This window comes from Salmo trutta, chromosome 13, assembly GCF_901001165.1.
Source record: "Salmo trutta chromosome 13, fSalTru1.1, whole genome shotgun sequence".
NCBI lineage: Eukaryota > Metazoa > Chordata > Actinopteri > Salmoniformes > Salmonidae > Salmo > Salmo trutta.
In genome coordinates, this window is record NC_042969.1 from 38,105,400 (window position 1) to 38,127,734 (window position 22,335).

At 43.1% G+C, this 22,335-nt stretch overlaps 1 protein-coding gene across 1 annotated transcript in view; it reads right to left on the reverse strand.

The window, feature by feature from the left end:
• The window catches only part of ahnak (AHNAK nucleoprotein), a 57,433-nt gene that overhangs the window by 29,359 nt on the left and 5,739 nt on the right, over nucleotides 1–22,335 (reverse strand). The window contains exon 2 of the mRNA XM_029772041.1: nucleotides 9,314–9,367. The gene's annotated coding sequence lies outside the window, so the exon portion shown is untranslated. The remainder of the gene's footprint in view (nucleotides 1–9,313; nucleotides 9,368–22,335) is intronic.

A 22,335-nucleotide genomic window follows, 5' to 3' on the forward strand; every position in this document is an offset into this window, starting at 1 on the left:
TCCACCTACGCAGACAATTGTAGGCCTATGTTACACCACGCTTTAGATTCTGACAGACAATTATGTCCGTTTTCAAAGGGACCCTAATTCATCAAGAAGACTGTGTTGCTTGCGTCCCAAATTACACCCTATTCCCTACATAGTACACTACTTTGGGCCGAAGTCCATGGTGCCATTTGGGACACAGCCTGTGAAGAAGAACTATCCAGTGTCCAGTGTTCAATGTTCATTCCTGACCTTTATGGGAAGAACGTTCCGATGAATACTGTACTGTGAGTCAACTTAATGACAGGCAACATTGAACGTTTGCTGAGGGATTGTGCTGTACATGTACATGAACATATAGACTGTAGACTTGTATGTTATACAGTGTGGCCGTATCCATTCGGGGTCCAATCGACTCCAATTGAAATACGTTCATCTAACTTAAATTAAATCAAGGCAAATCGGTTTCCTTACTTTTTTTAAGTTAAGCCAACTTACATTACATTATATTTTACAGTGTAAACTTGTATTGGAAAAAAAGAGTTCTGTGGCCGTATCCATTTGGTCCAACCAATCCGTAGAACAGGGTTCCCCAGCTGGCGATGCATTTGGTCCAATCAACCCATACAGCAGGATTCAGCAGGGTGGTTGTATTTGGGCACCTATGTTTTTTAGGTTTTTTTTACATTTTCATTGTTGGACACACACACACACACGACAGAAATCACCAGGATATCAGCTCCAAGTATTTCCACGCATAATAGAGAGACACGTGATCCTATACAAATGGAAACAAGGTTTGAAATAATTATGTTTTAGTCAAATATTATATCTGTTTGGGCTTCTTGCAGTCAATTTGCAGTCTACAAATGATTTGTAATTATGTACCGGCCCCTCTGACCATGCGCTCAAGTCTATCAACAGGATATAACAAAAGCAACAGGATATGAGTCACGCCACTGAGTGATTATCTCTGTTTTCATTGAGTTGTCATAACCACAAAGCAAGCAGGGAGGGAGCCAGGGAGGTCACAACTAGGAATCCAACAAGTTTCAAGTCAATCTTTATCTCACAATCTTGGGACACAATTGAGAATACCGCAAACCCCCTTTTTTTAATTTTTATTATCAAATGGTGTTTTCTAGATTTGTCTTTCCCCCAATGATTTGATCTCCTTACCTCCTAATTATATTTACTGTAACATTTACTGCCACAGCACTAGAGCACTATGGGTAACTGGAGATCTAGGCAGGGAATAGGGTGCCATTTGGGACGCAGACAAAGAGTACAGGCGGAGTACACCTCAGACACCGAAAACATTCAGAGGGAACACGTTTCATTTTTTTTAAATTATTGTTTTTTTAACTTTTGTTTATTATCTATTTTATTATCTGTTTCCAAGGCAATAAAGTCCTTAAATTGAAATGAGACAGAGAGAGAGAGAGAGAGAGAGAACACACTCCTTCGCTCCAAGCCCACACCCACTGTCAGATTCCTGTGGTGCTCAGATTAGACACACTAATTAAAATGTCTGTCGTCTGTCTAAGTTTCTCTAAGAAAGGAGAGGGATGGAATCCAGAACATCTCTCTGAGACTGTGTCATTGTTAACTTATTGCCGTGGGCATCATGCTTGTTGTTACCGGTCACATCTGATCTACATCTAGATATAGATAGAGTATGCTGCATTTAGTATGCTGTATTTATTATGCTGCATTTAGTATGCTGTATTTATTATGCTGCATTTAGTAGTGTGCATATAGCCTAACAGCTAGGCTATATGCACCATGAATGGTGCATAAATAGGCTAAATCCAGAATGGCACCCTATTCATTATATAGTGCACTACATTTAGCCCTATGGGCCCTGGTCAAAAGTAGTGCACTATATAGGAAATAGGGTGCTATTTGGGATGCACACACAGTCTCTTATTAAGTACCCTCCAGCTTGTTTTCTCTTCCTTTCCTATGTGTCAGAATGGTGTAGGTAACAATCTGTAATTTTAAATACTAGCTGCTGTAGTGGCTACAGGTAACAACCTGTTATTTTAAATACTAGCTGCTGTAGTGGCTACAGGTAACAACCTGTTATTTTAAATACTAGCTGCTGTAGTGGCTACAGGTAACAATCTGTTATTTTAAATACTAGCTGCTGTAGTGGCTACAGGTAACAATCTGTTATTTTAAATACTAGCTGCTGTAGTGGCTACAGGTTACAATCTGTTATTTTAAATACTAGCTGCTGTAGTGGCTACAGGTAACAATCTGTTATTTTAAATACTAGCTGCTGTAGTGGCTACAGGTAACAATCTGTTATTTTAAATACTAGCTGCTGTAGTGGCTACAGGTAACAATCTGTTATTTTAAATACTAGCTGCTGTAGTGGCTACAGGTTACAATCTGTTATTTTAAATACTAGCTGCTGTAGTGGCTACAGGTAACAATCTGTTATTTTTAAATACTAGCTGCTGTAGTGGCTACAGGTAACAATCTGTTATTTTAAATACTAGCTGCTGTAGTGGCTACAGGTAACAATCTGTTATTTTAAATACTAGCTGCTGTAGTGGCTACAGGTTACAATCTGTTATTTTAATACTAGCTGCTGTAGTGGCTACAGGTTACAATCTGTTATTTTAAATACTAGCTGCTGTAGTGGCTACAGGTAACAATCTGTTATTTTAAATACTAGCTGCTGTAGTGGCTACAGGTAACAATCTGTTATTTTAAATACTAGCTGCTGTAGTGGCTACAGGTAACAATCTGTTATTTTAAATACTAGCTGCTGTAGTGGCTACAGGTAACAATCTGTTATTTTAAATACTAGCTGCTGTAGTGGCTACAGGTAACAATCTGTTATTTTAAATACTAGCTGCTGTAGTGGCTACAGGTAACAATCTGTTATTTTAAATACTAGCTGCTGTAGTGGCTACAGGTTACAATCTGTTATTTTAAATACTAGCTGCTGTAGTGGCTACAGGTAACAATCTGTTATTTTAAATACTAGCTGCTGTAGTGGCTACAGGTAACAATCTGTTATTTTAAATACTAGCTGCTGTAGTGGCTACAGGTAACAATCTGTTATTTTAAATACTAGCTGCTGTAGTGGCTACAGGTTACAATCTGTTATTTTAAATACTAGCTGCTGTAGTGGCTACAGGTAACAATCTGTTATTTTAAATACTAGCTGCTGTAGTGGCTACAGGTAACAATCTGTTATTTTAAATACTAGCTGCTGTAGTGGCTACAGGTAACAATCTGTTAATACTATCTGCTGTAGTGGCTTCATTTGCTATATGGCTCCATAGATCTATGAAATAAACATGCATATGTTCTCCTGTCCATAAACTTTCGTGCCTAATTCCATATTTGCATAATAGTTTCAAACTAAAAATAAATGTTTCCATACCATACTCCTTTTTTGCACCACTATAAATACAACAATTGCAAGTTAAACTGGTAAATCCATCAGTAGCATGAGCAGAGAGTGACTGAAGCCAAGATGATATATATTACTGTATACTGTACATAGTTATAATGGTACTAGACCACACTGCTCTGCAAGATAACGGCCTGCTGAGAGAAAGAACCGAGGAAGAGATAAAGAAAAAGCTGTTTGAGGATGTGTTCCAAATGATCCACTTCTCCCTATTTAATGAATAACTTTCCCTACAGGCCCCCTCGTCAAAAGTAGTGCACTATAAAGGGAATAGGGTGCCATTTGGGACACACAACACACAGAGAGTTTGAATCTGCGACATGTACCACTCTCCCTCACCACCACACTCATTCCGTTCCATCTTTTCAACTTATTTTACAGTACTGGTATCTGTACTGGTAAAGTATCTGGCTAACAACGGCAGGTCATGTCTGGTGTAGTAGGTGATAAATCACTAAACATGACAGCCAATACAACAATATATATATATATATATATATATATATATATATATATATATATATATATATATACACGTTAGAAGATAAAGAAGATCACGTTCTTCATTTCACCTGTCACATTATTTTACATTATGAAGCCAACCGGTAATACCCAGTCACATGGTGTTTGTTTACAAGCACACAACTACAGAGAGACAAGGAGCCTCGTGAGTCATGCACTATTGTGCAGCACACGCCAGGCGATCTATATATTTTTATTTGTGGAGCTAGATAGTCCTAGATTTATCTCGATCTTGTCAGCCTTTATCTCTGAAACATCAAATTCCTTATACAAAAGAGCAGAAAATGTGCAATTGATTTTCCCCTCAGTATTGTCATTCTATGGTCTAATTGAAGGTCAAGGTTTGGTTTCCTTTCCCTCTCAGTCTTTTTTTGTTTTTAACTAGGCAAGTCAGTTATGAACAAATTGTTATTTACAATGAGGGCCTAGCCAGGCCAATTGTGCACCGCCCTATGGGACTCCCAATCACAGCTGGATGTAATAAAGCCTGGATTCGAACCAGGGACTGTAGTGATGCCACTTCCACAGAGATACAGTGCCTTAGACCGCTGCACCACTCAGGAGCTACAGTACAGAATTCACAACTAAATGTTTGCCAGCTAGATATTATAACTATTAAGTTAACTGTCTAAAATACGCTAAATGCTCTGCAGTTGTGCATTTGGTTTACTAACTCAGTAGTTATCTAGTTGGTTAGCTTCTTGAAAAATTAAGCTTCTCTTTGTAACAGCAGAGAATCCCCTCCTGGATAAAGAACCTCGCTGTCTAATATTTGTTGTGTGCAGCAAACTGTGAGATGCATTTTTTATTTACTTGTATAACTTTATGGGCTGAGATGTTTGTCCTGCAAAACAGTTTAATGTCAGAGACTGTATAAAATGTCCGCAATGCACACGTTAGCATTTAGCTAGCATTTCCTATAGGTTTTGACATGTATACTTGTTAGCGTTGCTAACCTTAGGATTACAGAGACTCAGTGGGGTTTGAAAATAGTGCCCCTTGTGTTCAGTGCCAGTATTACTGAATATTCCGGTATGACAATCTGGATACCACCCAAGCCTAAATCACATCAACTACACATCTGTGCCTCCCTTTGGATATGACACAGGCTGTGTCTGAAATGGTATCCTATTGCCTATATAGTGCACTAATTTTGAAAAGATCCCTATATGTTGCCATTTCAGACACAGCCACAGAACAGGCCACAGAGCAGGCCACAGAGCGGGCCACAGAACGGGCCATAGAGCAGGCCACAGAGCAGGCCACAGAGCAGGCCACAGAGCAGGCCACAGAACAGGCCACAGAGTAGGCCACAGAATAGGCCACTCTCTTGAACAAGAATGATATTAAAATAATCTCAAATAAGATGCTTAATCTCGACGATAAAAGCAATGAATTCCATCTTAAAAATACTTCAGCTAAGTGAACAGAGGATACAAGCCCATGGTTTAAACAGACTCAACAGAATGCAGACAACTTTAAAGAGATCAACGATTCAACAATAAGCAGATAGACATGCTGGAATGGAATGTAAATATATTATTCTCCCCAGCTTCGGCCAATATCTCACTGTCGTCCAATTAAAACCGGTCAATAAATAGACCTTGGAATAGGGGGTCGTTTGGGACACAACCCTTGATCTCTTGTGATTGGAGATATTGCAGAATGCATGAAATCCGTTAAGGTCATTTGAAGACTGCTTTTTTTAAACAGCTGTTTGGTCACTTTCAAGAAAAAGGGGGGAACCTGGAATGATTATTCATATTTTTTTATATATTTCTAGAAATATTTTTTAAATATATTTTTTATATGATTTCTCTTTATTTCTCTTTTCTCTCTGCATTGTTGGGAAGGGTCGTACGTAAGAATTTCACTGTTAGTCCACACCTGTTGTTTACCACCTGTTCTTTATGATAGCCACATTTGTAGTTCTTTATGATAGCCACATTAGCAGCTAATTAGCATTTAATTTTTGAGGGGTAAATACAGGCTAATATATTGATTAAAGTCACCTTGTCCTAGAGAGATTTACACAGTTATCAAAACGTCACGCCAGAGTAAGCCAATATGAAACACAGCCCTTATTTAAATGTTTTTAAAATCCCCTATGGGAAAAAGGAATGGTGGAATGCGTTCTTACTACCCGCTATTCAAAGTGCTCTGAACAAATTAAAGGAATCGTTCACAAACATTGGCACATTCTGAAATACGATGATAGTCTTGGTAATGTGTTTTCTGATCTTCCCCTGGTCGTATTCTCGCGGGGCAGAAATCTCAGAGACCAATTGGTACACTCTGATTTACCAGCCCAAGATATTCCTGAACAACGCCTATTTGCGCCCATACTGGATGGAAATTACAAGTGTAATGGCTGTGCTCAATGCAATGGCACTTACAAATGTAGATCCTTCAAACACCCCCAAACAGGGAAATCTATCCCAATTAAAGGTGTTATTACGTGTTCCACTAAGTCAGTTATTTACCTTATAACTTGTCCCTGTGGTAAAAATTATGTGGGTAAAACAAAGCGTGAATTAAAAGTACGTATCTCAGAGCACCGTAGCACCATTAGGTGCAAAAACCTGACTTACCCAGTTGCGGCCCACTTTTTGGAGGCAGGCCATTCGATTTCGTCTCTGCGTTATATTGGCATCGAACATGTCACCCTCCCGAGGAGAGGGGGTGACCTTGATAATTTATTGTTAAAACGAGAGGCTGCCTGGATCTTTAATTTAAAGACACTTGCTCCCTTCGGTCTCAACATAGACTTTGATCTGAAGCCATTCTTGTGATTATTGTGATTTTGCCATTGTAATTGTTTGTTAGATACTTTTTAGACTACAAATGCTATGATCATATGTTATCCATTTGTTTGTCTTTTTGTATGTTCCTTGTATACCATTTTTTTAATATTTCAGTTAACCAATGATATTAGGCCATACTTGGCCATGATTACAAACACCTGTGTGTCTCTTGACACTATATAAATGACTCATCTCTCAGTGTTTGTGATGATACCCTGATGAAGACAGCTTAGCTGTCGAAACGTTGGTTATTAAAATTTTTGCATCTGAGCTCTTAGAGTGTGCGGCTTTCCTTTATTTTCTACGAAAAACTATTGGAACCATTTCCCTGTTTAACCGCTAGGTTTTTTGGGGCATTATGACTCGAACTATGGTGCCCTATGACATATAAGTCTCCTAAAAGCTTTCAACTCCTCCAGTAACACAACAACACAGCCAGTCCAGCTAAAGGGAGTTACTTTAACAAGGCAACGATGCAGACCTACTGAATCTGCAATGTCAAAGGGATGCATCCCAAATGACACCCTATTCTTGACATAGTGCAATACTTTTGACCAGGACCCATCAAAAGTAGTACACTACATAGGGAATAGGGTGTTATTCAACAAAGACACGTGATCTAATTAACTCATGAAGATCAAATTGCACTCAGGTCAACTGACACTGCATGCTAGCTAATAACACAATCTAAAACGGATCCTAGCTAGTAACAGGGCCCTTAGTATCGCGACCAAAATACATTCTAAGTAAATAAGAAAAACAGAGTGTGTGTGCGCGTGTGTGTGTGTCTGTGTGTGTGTGAGTTTCTCAAAGTCAACGCGCCATGTGAGAGCCCGAACACTCCGCGCCATGTGAGAGCCCGAACACCCCGCGCCATGTGAGAGCCCAACAACCCCCGCGCCATGTGAGAGCCCGACAACCCCCGTGCAATGTGAGAGCCCGAACACCCCGCACCATGTGAGAGCCTGAACACCCAAACACCAACATATGCATTGCATTCATCCGATGAATTAGAAATCATCAATAGAGCCACACAAAAACACCCTGCATCATGTCCCATTTCATGCTTTTGCTCTGACTGTTTCCCATGCGTTTCAGAGCTTTTCTCTGTCTGCATAGAGACATTCAAGATATGAGAGACCCATGAAAACTATGCTGCCCTAACTCTCAAACAAGCCCCATTACTATTGTTGGCACTCAAGAGTTATTTACAAAAGCAGATGGAGGGAGAAACCAACAGCTCCCGGCTCGGATTATACAGCTCTCGTTATTCTTCTCTACGTCCCGCCCTCATCTCATCTCTCACATTAAAAAGTAACCTACGGCCACACCACACCCGACTCTCACTTCTATTACTCTCTATTGCTAAAATAGTCCTTGAGATTTCATAACATCAAATGTGTATTTTACTGCCCTTTCCCCTCCCCCTTTTGGAACAATGCTTTATGATCTAGAGAAGTATTTTCCTTTGACATATTCCTGGCAGGGAGTACTGGGAGGGGCAGAGAGAGAGAGAGAGAGAGAGAGAGAGAGAGAGAGAGAGAGACAGACAGAGACACACAGAGAGAGAGATAGAGAGAGACAGAGAGAGACAGAGAGAGAGACAGAGAGACAGAAAGAGAGACAGACAGGCAGAGACACAGAGAGAGAGACAGAGAGAGAGAGAGAGAGAGAGACAGAGACACAGAGAGAGAGAGAGACAGAGAGAGACAGAGAGAGACACAGAGAGAGAGACAGAGAGAGAGACAGAGAGACAGACAGAGACACAGAGAGAGAGACAGAGAGAGAGACAGAGAGAGACAAATGGAGTTCAGGAGGGAAACTATCATTTGAATAATTGCTGTAATGTAAAGTCAAAGGACCAGCTGGTTGAGGGGTAAAGCAAACTGTGAACAAGACTTGTTGTGTTCATGGAATCATTTGACAGACAAGCAGTGATAGAAAGCAAAAAAAACAACAGTCAAACAACTTTCTTCCATTTCTGTCTCTCTGTGCCTTGACTGCAAAACATCTTCTAATCAAATTATGAGCTCATCAAAATGTGCTCAATGGAGACATGAAAGTAAAAATGTGGCCACAAAAGGATCAAAGAAGAAAATTGGGGCAGAATTGGAGGGAAGGAATGGGAAGGGGATGAGCGTTATACATCATTGTAGTTTGCTATGTAACTGTGCTATGAGAGAAAGCCTGCAGGGATCACGAGGATAGACCACCCGACCAGACCATCTGACAATGGCAGTTCCTAAACAGTTAGCTAACCCGCCTTTTTCTGACCACAGAACATTTCTGTGTACGCCTCTTTCCTATCTCCCTTGTTGGCTACATTGTCTGCGTACGGTTTGGCGGTTTGTTATTCCTTAGACTTACGACACTGACTCCCCAGTTTAAAAAATGATCCTGCAACAGCTGCTACTACCAACAGCTAAACAGTGTGATCTGGCAGGGCTTGCCTGGCCATTTCATATTAACGGGGTTTACAGTAACTGATGTGTTTCGTGTTGTGTTTAGCCTGTGTCTTGTCGTCAACATCTTGGAGGACTATATCTTTGAATGAAGGACACTTACGTACTTTGGATTGCTCAAGCAAGGCCAAGGGCTGTGTCTTTTTTTGCTTCCTGTTTGTCTGTTAACAGAGGGGACACACGAAGAGAGAAGAGGAATAGGAGTTAATCACATTGATTGATCGACTAGTTAAGTTCATTCTCACGTCCACACATCTCTTTTGTATATGTTACTCACACAAGAGAGCAACCAACGTCAACACACATTCATTCATGTCTTTCAGACAGACGTAGAAACAAATTCATAAACTATGCCCGTACTAATATTCTACTGCTCCAGGGATATCTACCTGACTAGGTCACACATCTTCAGTGTGTTCTGATTGTGTCTTCATAACAATGCAATGGACCTTTGCCTCAGAGATAATGGACTTTCGCCTCAGAGGGAATGGACCTTCACCTCAGAGGGAATGGACCTTCACCTCAGAGGGAATGGACCTTCACCTCAGAGGGAATGGACCTTCACCTCAGACAGAATGGACCTTCACCTCAGACAGAATGGACCTTCACCTCAGAGATAATGGACCTTCACCTCAGAGTTAATGGACTTTCACCCCAGACAGAATGGACCTTCACCTCAGAGATAATGGACCTTCACCTCAGAGATAATGGACCTTCACCTCAGAGATAATGGACCTTTACCTCAGAGATAGTGGACCTTCACCTCAGAGATAATGAACCTTCACCTCAGAGTTAATGGACCTTCACCCCAGACAGAATGGACCTTCACCTTAGAGATAATGGATCTTCACCTCAGAGATAATGGATATTCACCTCGGAGATAATGGACCTTCACCTGAGAGATAATGGACCTTCACCTCAGAGATAATGGGCTGTGTGTTCGATTTTATACACCTGTCAGCAACGGGTGTGGCTGAAATAGACAAATTCTCTCATTTGAAGGGGTGTCCACAAACTGCTGTATATATACTGTATTAGCTCATCTGTAAAGAGTCAAGTGTGTTTTCAACACATGTAAATACTGAAAGTGGTACTGGTGGAGCACTGGGCAAAAACTGGTTGAATCAACATTATTAATTTTCTCAGTGCCGAAAGAAATTAGAGGGAACATTGGTGATGACGTTGAATCAATGTCGAAAACTGATTGGATTTGCAAAAAGTCATCAAAGTAAGGGCATTTCATCTTTTTTTCACCTAACTTTTAACCTAAATCCAAAGACATGGTGAAATGTTTTGTTGATTTCACATTAAATTCACGTTGGTGGACAACTCAACAAAATATAAATCAAAACTAGACATTGAACTGACGTCTTGGTGTGGCTGCCTGCTATGGTATGGTCTGCCACATAATGTGAATTATGTGGCAGACCATACCATAGCAGGCAGCCACACCATTTTAAATATGTACCACAGATCACTCAAAACAACAAGAAAGACGCAATGCATGACAGCTGGGTCATTTCAGTTTCCCAACGCAACACTAGTATGTTCAAACCACAACTTGAACACATCGCTGGACTATCAAATGTCACCAAAACAGTCTCAAACAAAAACAGTCACGAGGTATTGGCCCTTCACTTAAGACTGTTCCACCTGAGGAGTCAACACCTTGGCTTGTACACAGACCTCACATACCCAGCTGCTGTCTGCCGTAGGCCTAGTTCTGATGTCTGCATGTGGCTGCTAATACGTTTAGCCAAGATTCACTTTCAGTTCAGGTCTATTAACATGTTAGAAACAACTAACGACTAGCCTTAGGCTAAACGTAACAGTTAGCGTCTCGCTTGAGGTTATAGTGTCTTCAGAAAGTATTCACACTCCTTGAATTTTTCCACATTTTGTTGTGTTACAACCTCAATTTAAAATGGATTTAATAGAGATTTTTTTTCGGGGGGGGGGGGTCACTGGCCTACACACAATACCCCGTAATGTCAAAGTGGAGTTATCTTTTTTCGAAATATATAAAAATTCATTCCAAATGAAAAGCTGAAATGTCTTGAGTTAATAAGTATTCCACCCCTTTGTTATGGGTATTCAACCCCAAGCTTAAATGAGTTCAGGAGTAAAGATTTGCTTAACAAGTCACATAATAAGTTACATAGATCCTGTTAAAATAATAGTGTTTAACATGATTTTTGAATGACTACCGCATCTCTGTACCCCACACATACTAACCTCCCGGTATTGTATTGGTGAGAGGTTAGCATTTTTTGGGGGGGGTCTGATATTTGTGTCTCATTCATCATTATTCACAAGTCATTCAGGATTATCCGTAACCATCCACATTAATTTAGAAGTGTTTAGAAACATTAATCAGAACAACAGTTTTCAGCTGTGCTAATATCATTGCAAAAAGGTTTTCTAATAATCAATTAGCCTTTTAAAATGATAAACTTGGATTAGCTAACACAACGTGCCATTGGAACACAGGAGTGATGGTTGCTTATAATGGGCCTCTGTACGCCTATGTAGATATTCCATTAAATATCAGCCATTTCCAGCTACAATAGTCATTTACAACATTAACAATGTCTACACTGTATTTCTGATCAATTTGATGTTATTTTAATGGACAAAAAACAAGGGAATTGTCACGCAGCATAGAAAGATTTTTTGGGGGAGGTGTTTTTTTTGGGGGGGGGGGCACGAGGGGTGGTCGGCCGAGACAAGGAGAGAGCCAGAGCCCGCCTCGGAGTCGATGGAACAGTGTGAGGAGGGATATCGGAGAATGACTTTGGCGAGGAGTATGCTGCAGTGCAGGTGTGCTGAAGAGCGTGACACCAGTCCGGTGCTATCTGTGCCAACTCCCCGCACTCGCCCTGAAGAGCCAGAGACCATCAGAGAGGCGATGGAGAAGTTGGGAGAGAGAGAGAGAGGAGAGAAATGTTATGTAGGTGTGTTCTGCACGGCATTCGACCTGAAGAGCCTGTCAGAAGTCGGGTACGTCCTGTGCCAGCTCCCCGCATCCTTCCTGAAGTGTGTGTCAACAGTCCGGTGCCACCTGTGCCGGCTCCACGCATCAGGCCTTCAGTGCGCCTCCCCAGTCCGGTACGTCCTGTGCCAGCTCCCCGCACTCGCCCTGAAGTGCGTCTGACTAGGGGGTGTTCTAGTCTTTTCATTTCCATGTTGGTGCTCTTGGTATGGTTCCCAATTAGAGGCAGCTGATGTTTGTTGTCTCTAATTGGGGATCATACTTAAGGTGTCAATGTTCCCACCTGCTTTGTGGGATATTGTTTTGTGTATGAAGCACCACTACTTTCACATTTTGTTGTTGGTTTATTGTTTTGTAGAAGTTTCTTTATTAAAAGATGTGGAACTCTAATCATGCTGCGCCTTGGTCCGTCTCTCATCACGTTCGTGACAGAAATTTGTAAGTGACCCCAAACTTTTGAACGGTAGTGTATATATTTGCGTATAAAAGCGTTTCCACCAACATTTCTTGCATAATTTATTTTACCAACACAAAAAGATCCCACCTTGTCTAGCATATTTAGTTTCGTCGACATTTTGAAAGTTTACTGAAAAAATGTTTTGTTTCCATCAGGCCTGTCATGACATTTTTCATCCGACATGTACTTTATATACATAAAAAGGTTGGATGGAAAACTTTGCCATTTGTCTCGACAGTAAAAGCTGAACCTTGGTACGTTGCATGACAAATGCTTTCCATCCGGCTTAGTTCACAATTCCTATCTACGTTTGAAGGTCTCCGCTTTGACTGGCAAAGGGTACTGTGAAACAAAGAAGAGTCTTTCCTCTTGAGCAGAAACACCAACTGGTAGATTGGATTCCTCAGACAGGCATGGACTAGTGACAAGCTGCCCCCCACACAGACAAATTCTTTAAAGACAAGTTGTGTTTTTTGAACAACTGTCATTAGTCTGCTGCCTCCTCCCCTTGTTGTGGTATACAGCTGAAATGTTCTTTACGTCCAAGAAAATTACAGCAAATAACTGTTTACAGACTCTTTCAGTGGCAGTTGAAAAACAGAACTCAAAGTAAAAGTTTTAGTAAAGGGTGAAAAGAGGAAAATCTTAACAGGATTTTGATTTATTACTTAAAACAGGATGAACTAGTTTGAGGATGAACTCCAAACACAAACCTTTGACGCATAAAACAGTTATATTTGCATTGTGTTAACAAACTGCATCTTCACTAGATTTATAGTTATGTATGACTCCGGTGTTCCCTTTTGAAGTTGCAGAAGAGCAGAAACCAATCGCGTCATAGCTACATGTTGTCTATAGCAAATAGCCACCGGTGAGTAAACAAGTAAACAACAAGGAGTAAACAAGGGTCTGGTAACGGATCCAACAAGTGTTTCTCTCTTTTCAAACCTTCATTAAAAAGGTCTTTCATCACACCACCACCAAGCTAAAAACCTCTTCCTTTCCTTGCTGCTTTATTGTTGGCGTAGCTAGCTAGTTGGTTATTTCTGCCGGGTACTGAAATAGATAGGCCAGTGGTGATAAACGCCAAACGATACGAGGTTGGATTGTCACTGTGTTTCATTAGAGAGACTCAGGGTATGACAGCTGTCTACACTAGCAGACACCAGAGGCGTTGTATTCATTTGCCTCCTGTCACAAGGGGGAGAACAACAGCGTACGTAGGTAAGACGGTCTCAAGGAATTCCATAAACGTGCACTCTGTCTGTAATCCATTCAATTAAGCATATTCAGGTAAGATTTGTTTGATCTGATTTGCATTTGGTTGTTTTTATGTCTGTTTGAAACATTTTCTGACAACATAATTGGCTCTTGCCACTGGTGCTATTAACATAGGAACATGTCAACCTTGACTTGGCATTGACTTGTTACATGGGCATCACAAATCCAAAACACTGTGTACTATTGGTCACACCCATGTGGTAAAGCTAACACCATTGGTCAAAGCGAGGCGACTGGAATAACAGTTACAGAGATACTCTGAGAAACACCAAAGTCACCGCTTCAGGTAGGTTTAAAGGAAACAGTGTAGCCCCACACTACTGTTTTAATGATCACAATCACAGCAGTGCACACAGAGGAGTGGCGCTAGCTAGCTTGCTAAAGGGAGTGTGGGGCCGGGCCGGGAATTAGCCTGACTAGAATATTGATTGTACCCATGGGTGTACTGTCAAATTTTCCTCATCTTATGGGCTTTTCCCCGTTCTAGTCAGTCAAACAAATAGATTGATTTCTATGTGCCTCCAGTCTTACCACCATCTCAGTGCTAGCTTACTTGCTAAGGGATCGGAGAAACGGGCTAGGCTACGAGTCCCACCTCAGGCAGTGCTAGCTTGCTTGCTAAGGGATCGGAGAAACGGGCTAGGCTACGGGTCCCACCTCAGGCAGTGCTAGCTTACTTGCTAAGGGAATGGAGAAATGGGCTAGGCTACGAGTCCCACCTCAGGCAGTGCTAGCTTGCTTGCTAAGGGAATGGAGAAATGGGCTAGGCTACGAGTCCCACCTCAGGCAGTGCTAGCTTACTTGCTAAGGGATCGGAGAAACGGGCTAGGCTACGGGTCCCACCTCAGGCAGTGCTAGCTTACTTGCTAAGGGATCGGAGAAACGGGCTAGGCTACGAGTCCCACCTCAGGCAGTGCTAGCTTACTTGCTAAGGAATCGGCGCAACGGGCTAGGCTACGAGTCCCACCTCAGGCAGTGCTAGCTTGCTTGCTAAGGGATCGGCGCAACGGGCTAGGCTACGAGTCCCATCTCAGGCAGTGCTAGCTTACTTGCTAAGGGATCGGAGAAACGGGCTAGGCTACGAGTCCCACCTCAGGCAGTGCTAGCTTACTTGCTAAGGGATCGGAGAAACGGGCTAGGCTACAAGTCCCACCTCAGGCAGTGCTAGATTTTTTACATTTACATCATTTATCAGACTCTCTTGTCCAGAGAGACTTACAGTAGTGAGTCATTTATCAGACGCTCTTATCCAGAGAGACTTACAGTAGAGTCATTTATCAGACTCTCTGATCCAGACAGACTTACAGTAGTGGGGGCAACAGGCTAAACGGCTGGGTGCTGGGCGGTGCAGTACTGTGCTACGAGGCTGGGCCCCACCTTGCCTCAAGTCCGGTCTCAGTGAAGGTTGTTTGCTTGCTAAGAGCTTGTAGCAACAGGCTACAGGGCTAGACACCCTAGCCTCTCAGCGCTGGCTAGGTTGCTAAGAGAGCAACCAATGGGCTAGGCAACAGGTCTGGGTGTTGTGTTGTGCTCTACAGGGCTGAGCAGGCCCCACTCTAGGGTGGGTGCTGTGCTCTACAGGGCTGAACAGGCCCCACTGAGGGCTGGGTGCTGTGCTCTACAGGGCTGAGCAGGCCCACTCTAGGGTGGGTGCTGTGCTCTACAGGGCTGAGCAGGCCCCACTCTGGGCTGGGTGTTGTGCTCTACAGGGCTGAGCAGGCCCCACTCTAGGGTGGGTGCTGTGCTCTACAGGGCTGAACAGGCCCCACTCTGGGCTGGGTGCTGTGCTCTACAGGGCTGAGCAGGCCCCACTCTGGGCTGGGTGCTGTGCTCTACAGGGCTGAACAGGCCCTACTCTGGGGTGGGTGTTGTGCTGTACAGGGCTGAGCAGGCCCCACTCTGGGCTGGGTGCTGTGCTCTACAGGGCTGAGCAGGCCCCACTCTGGGCTGGGTGCTGTACTCTACAGGGCTGAGCAGGCCCCACTCTGGGCTGGGTGCTGTGCTCTACAGGGCTGAGCAGGCCCCACTCTGGGCTGGGTGCTGTACTCTACAGGGCTGAGCAGGCCCCACTCTGGGCTGGGTGCTGTGCTCTACAGGGCTGAGCAGGCCCCACTCTGGGCTGGGTGCTGTGCTCTACAGGGCTGAGCAGGCCCCACTCTGGGCTGGGTGCTGTACTCTACAGGGCTGAGCAGGCCCCACTCTGGGCTGGGTGCTGTGCTCTACAGGGCTGAGCAGGCCCCACTCTGGGCTGGGTGCTGTGCTCTACAGGGCTGAGCAGGCCCCACTCTGGGCTGGGTGCTGTGTTCTACAGGGCTGAGCAGGCCCCACTCTGGGCTGGCTGCTGTGCTCTACAGGGCTGAGCAGGCCCCACTCTGGGCTGGGTGTTGTGCTCTACAGGGCTGAGCAGGCCCCACTCTGGGCTGGGTGCTGTGCTCTACAGGGCTGAGCAGGCCCCACTCTGGGCTGGGTGCTGTACTCTACAGGGCTGAACAGGCCCCACCCTGGGCTCCAGTCTCACACATTACTTGATAGCGCTGTCAGGCCAGCTGGAATGGAGCCCAGTCTCTCCTCTGTATCTCTCCCACAGCGACTAACTCCAAAGAAATGACCTCCACTCACTCTACCAAGCCTCTCTCTGTGTGCTGCCTGCAAACCCAGAGTATGTCAGCACAGGGTCCAGCCACAAAACAAAATCACTTTTCTTTCTTTCTTCATTTGGTTGCGTCATGTTAGGCAACTACAATCATCATCACTGAATGGATCTCTGTACCTGATTGTGCCAAGGAGCCGTATAGACTCTCCAGTTTGGTAAACACCTAGAGAGTTAGTCTTGTATCTGATAAATACCTAGAGAGTTAGTCTTGTATCTGGTAAATACCTAGAGAGTTAGTCTTGTATCTGGTAAACACCTAGAGAGTTAGTTTTGTATCTGGTAAATACCTAGAGAGTTAGTCTTGTATCTGGTAAATACCTAGAGAGTTAGTCTTGTATCTGGTAAATACCTAGAGAGTTAGTCTTGTATCTGGTAAACACCTAGAGAGTTAGTCTTGTATCTGGTAAATACCTAGAGAGTTAGTCTTGTATCTGGTAAATACCTAGAGAGTTAGTCTTGTATCTGGTAAACACCTAGAGAGTTAGTCTTGTATCTGGTAAATACCTAGAGAGTTAGTCTTGTATCTGGTAAATACCTAGAGAGTTAGTCTTGTATCTGGTAAACACCTAGAGAGTTAGTCTTGTATCTGGTAAACACCTAGAGAGTTAGTCTTGTATCTGGTAAACACCTAGAGAGTTAGTCTTGTATCTGAAAGGATCTGTCAGTGAATTAAGTTGATTGATTGAAGACAACGATCAAGAATAGATAGCAAAGTGATCGTGATAAAGAACACTAATCATCAAACAATGAAATACTGGTGAGTGGCAAGATTTGGTTAAGGATCAATGGGCTCTGGTCTAAAGTAGTGCACTATGAAGGGCATAGGGTGCCATTTGGGATGCACTCCTAAGCTAAGGAGAATAGACATACTGAATTATCCCAATGCTATAAAACAGAATTGTCTCAATGTTTTGCTCCTCCCTTTGTTGTGGGGAGTAGTTGTCAGCAATGGGGTGAGAAAGGGGTGAGAAAGGGGTGAGAAAGCAGCATTTGTTACCACTAACTGGCCTGACTGGTTTACAGACCAGAGAGAGAGAGAGAGTGCGAGATAGAGAGAGTGCGAGAGAGAGTGCGAAAGTGCGAGAGAGAGAGAGTGCGAGAGAGAGTGCGAGAGAGAGAGAGTGCGAGAGAGAGTGCGAGAGAGAGAGAGTGCGAGAGAGAGTGCGAGAGAGAGAGAGTGCGAGAGAGAGAGTGCGATAGAGATTGAGAGAGTGCGAGAGAGAGTGCGAGAGATAGAGAGAGTGAGAGAGAGAGAGAGTGCGAGAGAGAGTGCGAGAGAGAGAGAGTGCGAGAGATAGAGAGAGTGCGAGAGATAGAGAGAGTGCGAGAGAGAGTGCGAGAGAGTGCGAGAGAGAGAGAGTGCGAGAGAGAGAGAGAGTGCGAGAGAGAGAGAGAGTGCGAGAGAGAGAGAGTGAGAGAGAGAGAGTGCGAGAGATAGAGAGAGTGCGAGAGATAGAGAGAGTGCGAGAGAGTGCGAGAGAGAGTGCGAGAGAGAGTGCGAGAGAGAGAGAGTGAGAGAGAGAGTGCGAGAGAGAGTGCGAGAGAGAGAGAGTGCGAGAGAGAGTGCGAGAGAGAGAGAGTGAGAGAGAGAGAGTGCGAGAGATAGAGAGAGTGCGAGAGATAGAGAGAGTGCGAGAGATAGAGAGAGTGCGAGAGAGCAAGAGAGAGAGTGCGCGAGAGTGCGAGAGAGAGAGAGTGCGAGAGAGAGAGCGAGAGAGAGAGAGAGAGAGAGAGAGGTTTTGCGTAAGCAAACATGAAAATGTTGTAGATTGACAGAGGCAAATGTGATTCTTCTACAGCGCATGGTGTGTAAAACCTCAAATCATAGAGCATAACATTGATGAATAACTGAACTAGAAATTATTGTTTCATTGATTTGGAATAAATCCTTTTATTGAAATGATTTACATTTTGTTTCCAACGCTCATCAAAATATATCAACAGATAAGGACTGCATACAAGTATTGTGTTATTTACTAAGTAGGCTGTTGTTGTCTGTCCCAAAGTGACAGGAACACTGTTTATTGTTTGTGTGAATGTCACCAGTGGCTAATGGTAATTACACACTCCATTTAAATCTTAATGGTAATTACACACTCCATTTAAATCTTAATGGTAATTACACACTCCATTTAAATCTTAATGGTAATTACACACTTCTATTTAAATCTTAATGGTAATTACACACTTCCATTTAAATCTTAATGGTAATTACACACTTCCATTTAAATCTTAATGGTAATTACACACTTCTATTTAAATCTTAATGGTAATTACACACCTCCATTTAAATCTTAATGGTAATTACACACTTCTATTTAAATCTTAATGGTAATTACACACCCCCATTTAAATCTTAATGGTAATTGCAGGCTAATATCGCACCTCCATATAAATCTTAAAGGAGTGGTTTCCCCTGGAGCTTTGGAAATCAACATTTAAAACCTGAAACTATGAGATTCTATAGTTATTGTTGACATGAATCTTTATAATGTTTTCCAGTGACATGACATATTGATAGATAGTGTGTAACTCACCTGTAACCTTTTGACTGTTTGCAACTTTAAAACTTTCTGCACATTCCATAGGCTACTGGTTTTATTTCAGCATTGAAGAACAGCTGTGGTTGGAAAAAAATGGCTTTTAACAAGTAAAGACAAGTGCTGAGACGGAGGTAGAGAAATTACAGTTTAAAAAACACATGTGAGCCTGTATATGTTGCCAGCCAGAAAACATGGTGACAGTGCATTATGCGCACTGCCACCCGGACATTTAGGCACTCCACTCCGAGTGCATCTCAGTGCTGGAGGCGTCACTACCGACCCTGGTATACCCGGACCAATTTTGAAAACTCAATGCCCCCTTTGCTAAAAATATTTTCAGAATACTCTAAAATCTCAGGACATAAAATGGAACGTGGAGGGAAAAAAAAGAAATAATGACAATAGGAAAAAGATGAACTCATGATCTAAATCAATGCTTTAAGTGGACCACTAAAAATATCAAATACTTAGGAGGCTTATATAAATATAACTTTATGCCATTACTCAACAAAATGAAAGAAGATTTAATTAAATGGAATAATCTACCCATAAATCTTACAGGTACAATTAAACCTCTTGAGAACGGCATGGCTCCAAAAGTTTTTAGATTTATTCTCGGTAATACCAATTACCCCATCCGAAGACATTATGATAAAAAGTATACTCGGTCATAACAAACTTTATATGGGCAAATAAAACTCATGGAATAAAAAGGAAATTTTTACATCTTCCTAAGTCTGAGGTGGTTTAAACCTTCCAGACTTGAAATTGTATCTGCTCACCACCCAAGGCTTTAACTTGCGAAATATAGTTAGTTAAATGCACTAAAGAGGAAAAATGGGTACACTTGTCTATTTTTAAATGATAAAGCTAAGAACATTACCAACTTCAAATGAAACATATTCTACAATAACCAATATCACTCCCTAAAAACACAAGCGTATGGAACAATCCTTGGATAGCTTTTGTGAATTCGCCGATAAATTGGCATATAAATGGGAAATACATAGATTTCCATGACAGAATAAAATAAAACTATTTTGGACTGACCAAAATACGGAGTGTAGAAAACATTAGGAACATGACATTAGGAGGGGTATAATGGCAACGGAGGAGATGGAGGATAAAAAAAAAATGGATTTACTTCAGATACCGAACAAGGCCCAAATCCCCGTCATTCGCATGAAGGAGAGACAGAGATATAGGGGTCGTAGGTCGGGGTGCCTTGTAAGAATCCGACAGCGAGTGGGTGACCCGCCTCTACCATCCGTCCTATTAGCCAACGTGCAATCATTGGATAATAAACTGGATGATCTCTGCTCGATACTATCCTACCAACGGGACATTAAAAACAGTAATATCTTATTTTTCACAGAGTCATGGCTGAACGAGGAGGCAGCGCTCCTAGTGGCCAGGGACTTTTATGCAGAGAAACTTAAATAAGTTTTACCCTATTTCTACCAGCACGTTACATGTGCAACCAGAGGAGAAAAAAACGCTAGACCACCTTTACTCCACACACAGAGACACGTACAAAGCTCTCCCTCAACCCTCCATTTGGCAAATCTGACCATAACTCTATACTCCTGATTCCTGCTTACAAGCAAAAACTAAAGCAGGAAGTAACAGTGGCTCGCTTAATACAGAAGTGGTCAGATGACGCAGATGCTAAGCTACAGGACTGTTTGCTAGCACAGACTGGAATATTCCGGGATTCTTCCAGACGACATTGAGGAGTACACCACATCAGTCACTGGCTTCATCAATAAGCACATTGATGACGTTGCCCCCACAGTGACCATACGTACATAGCCCAACCAGAAGCCATGGATTACAGGCAAAATTCGCACTGAGCTAAAGGGTAGTGCTGCCGCTTTCAAGAAGCGGGACTCTAACCCGGATGCTTATAAGAAATCCTGCAATGCCCTCCGAAGATCCATCAAACAGGCAAAGCATCAATACAGGACTAAGATTGAATCTTACTACATCGGCTCCAACGCTCGTCGGATGTGGCAGGGCTTGGAAACTATTACGGACTACAAAGGGAAGCACAACTGCGAGCTGCCCAGTGACACAAGCCTACCAGACCAGCTAAATTACTTCTATGCACACTTCGAGGCAAGCAACACTGAAGAGTGCATGAGAGCACCAGCTGTTCCGGACAACTGTGTGATCACAGTCTCCATAGCCGAAGTGAGTAAGACATTTAAACAGGTCAACATTCACAAGGCCGCAGGGCCAGACAGATTACCAGGACGTGTACTCCGAGCACGCGCTGACAAAGCATCTTCACTGACATTTTCAACCTGTCCCTGACCTAGTCTGTAATACCAACATGTTTCATGCAGACCACCATAGTCCCTGTGACCAAGAACAACAAGGTAACCTGCCTAAATGAGCACTCACGTCTGTAGCCATGAAGTGCATTGAAAGGCTGTTCATGGCTCACATCAACACCATTATCTAAAAAAAACCTAGACCCACTCCAATTTGCATACCGCCTCAACAGATCCACAGATGATGCACTCCACACTGCCCTTTCCCACTTGGACAGGAACACAGCTCAGCATTCAACACCACCAAAACTGCCCTAAAAACCCCCCTCTGCAACTGGATGATGGGCTTCCTGATGAGCCACACCCAGGTGGTAAGGGTAGGTAACAACACATCTGCCAAGCTGATCCTCAACACGTTGGCCCCTCAGAGGTGCGTGCTCAAAGTCCCCTCCTGTACTCCCTGTTCAACCATGTCCACATGGCCAATCACAACTCCAACACCATCATTAAGTTTGCCGATGACACAACAGTGGTAGGCCTGATCACTGACAACAATGAGACAGCCTACAGGGAGGAGGTCAGAGACCTGGCAGTGTGGTGCCAGGATAACAACCTCTCCCTCAATGTGATCAAAACAAAGGAGATGATCGTGGGCCACAGGAAAAGGAAGGCCGAGCACGCCCCCAGTCTCATTGACGGGGCTGTAGTGGAGCAGGTTGAGAGCTTCAAGTTCCTTGGTGTCCACATCACCAACAAACTGTCATGGTCCAAACACACCAAGACAGTCGTGAAGAGGGCACGACAATGCCTATTCCCTCTCAGGAGACTGAGGGGAGGTAAGTGGGAAGGGGCAGGAGGGATGGGTAGGAGGGAGGGCTAGGCAGGTAGGGCTGAGGAGGGAGTGGCTCTCTGGAAATCTGTGTACAA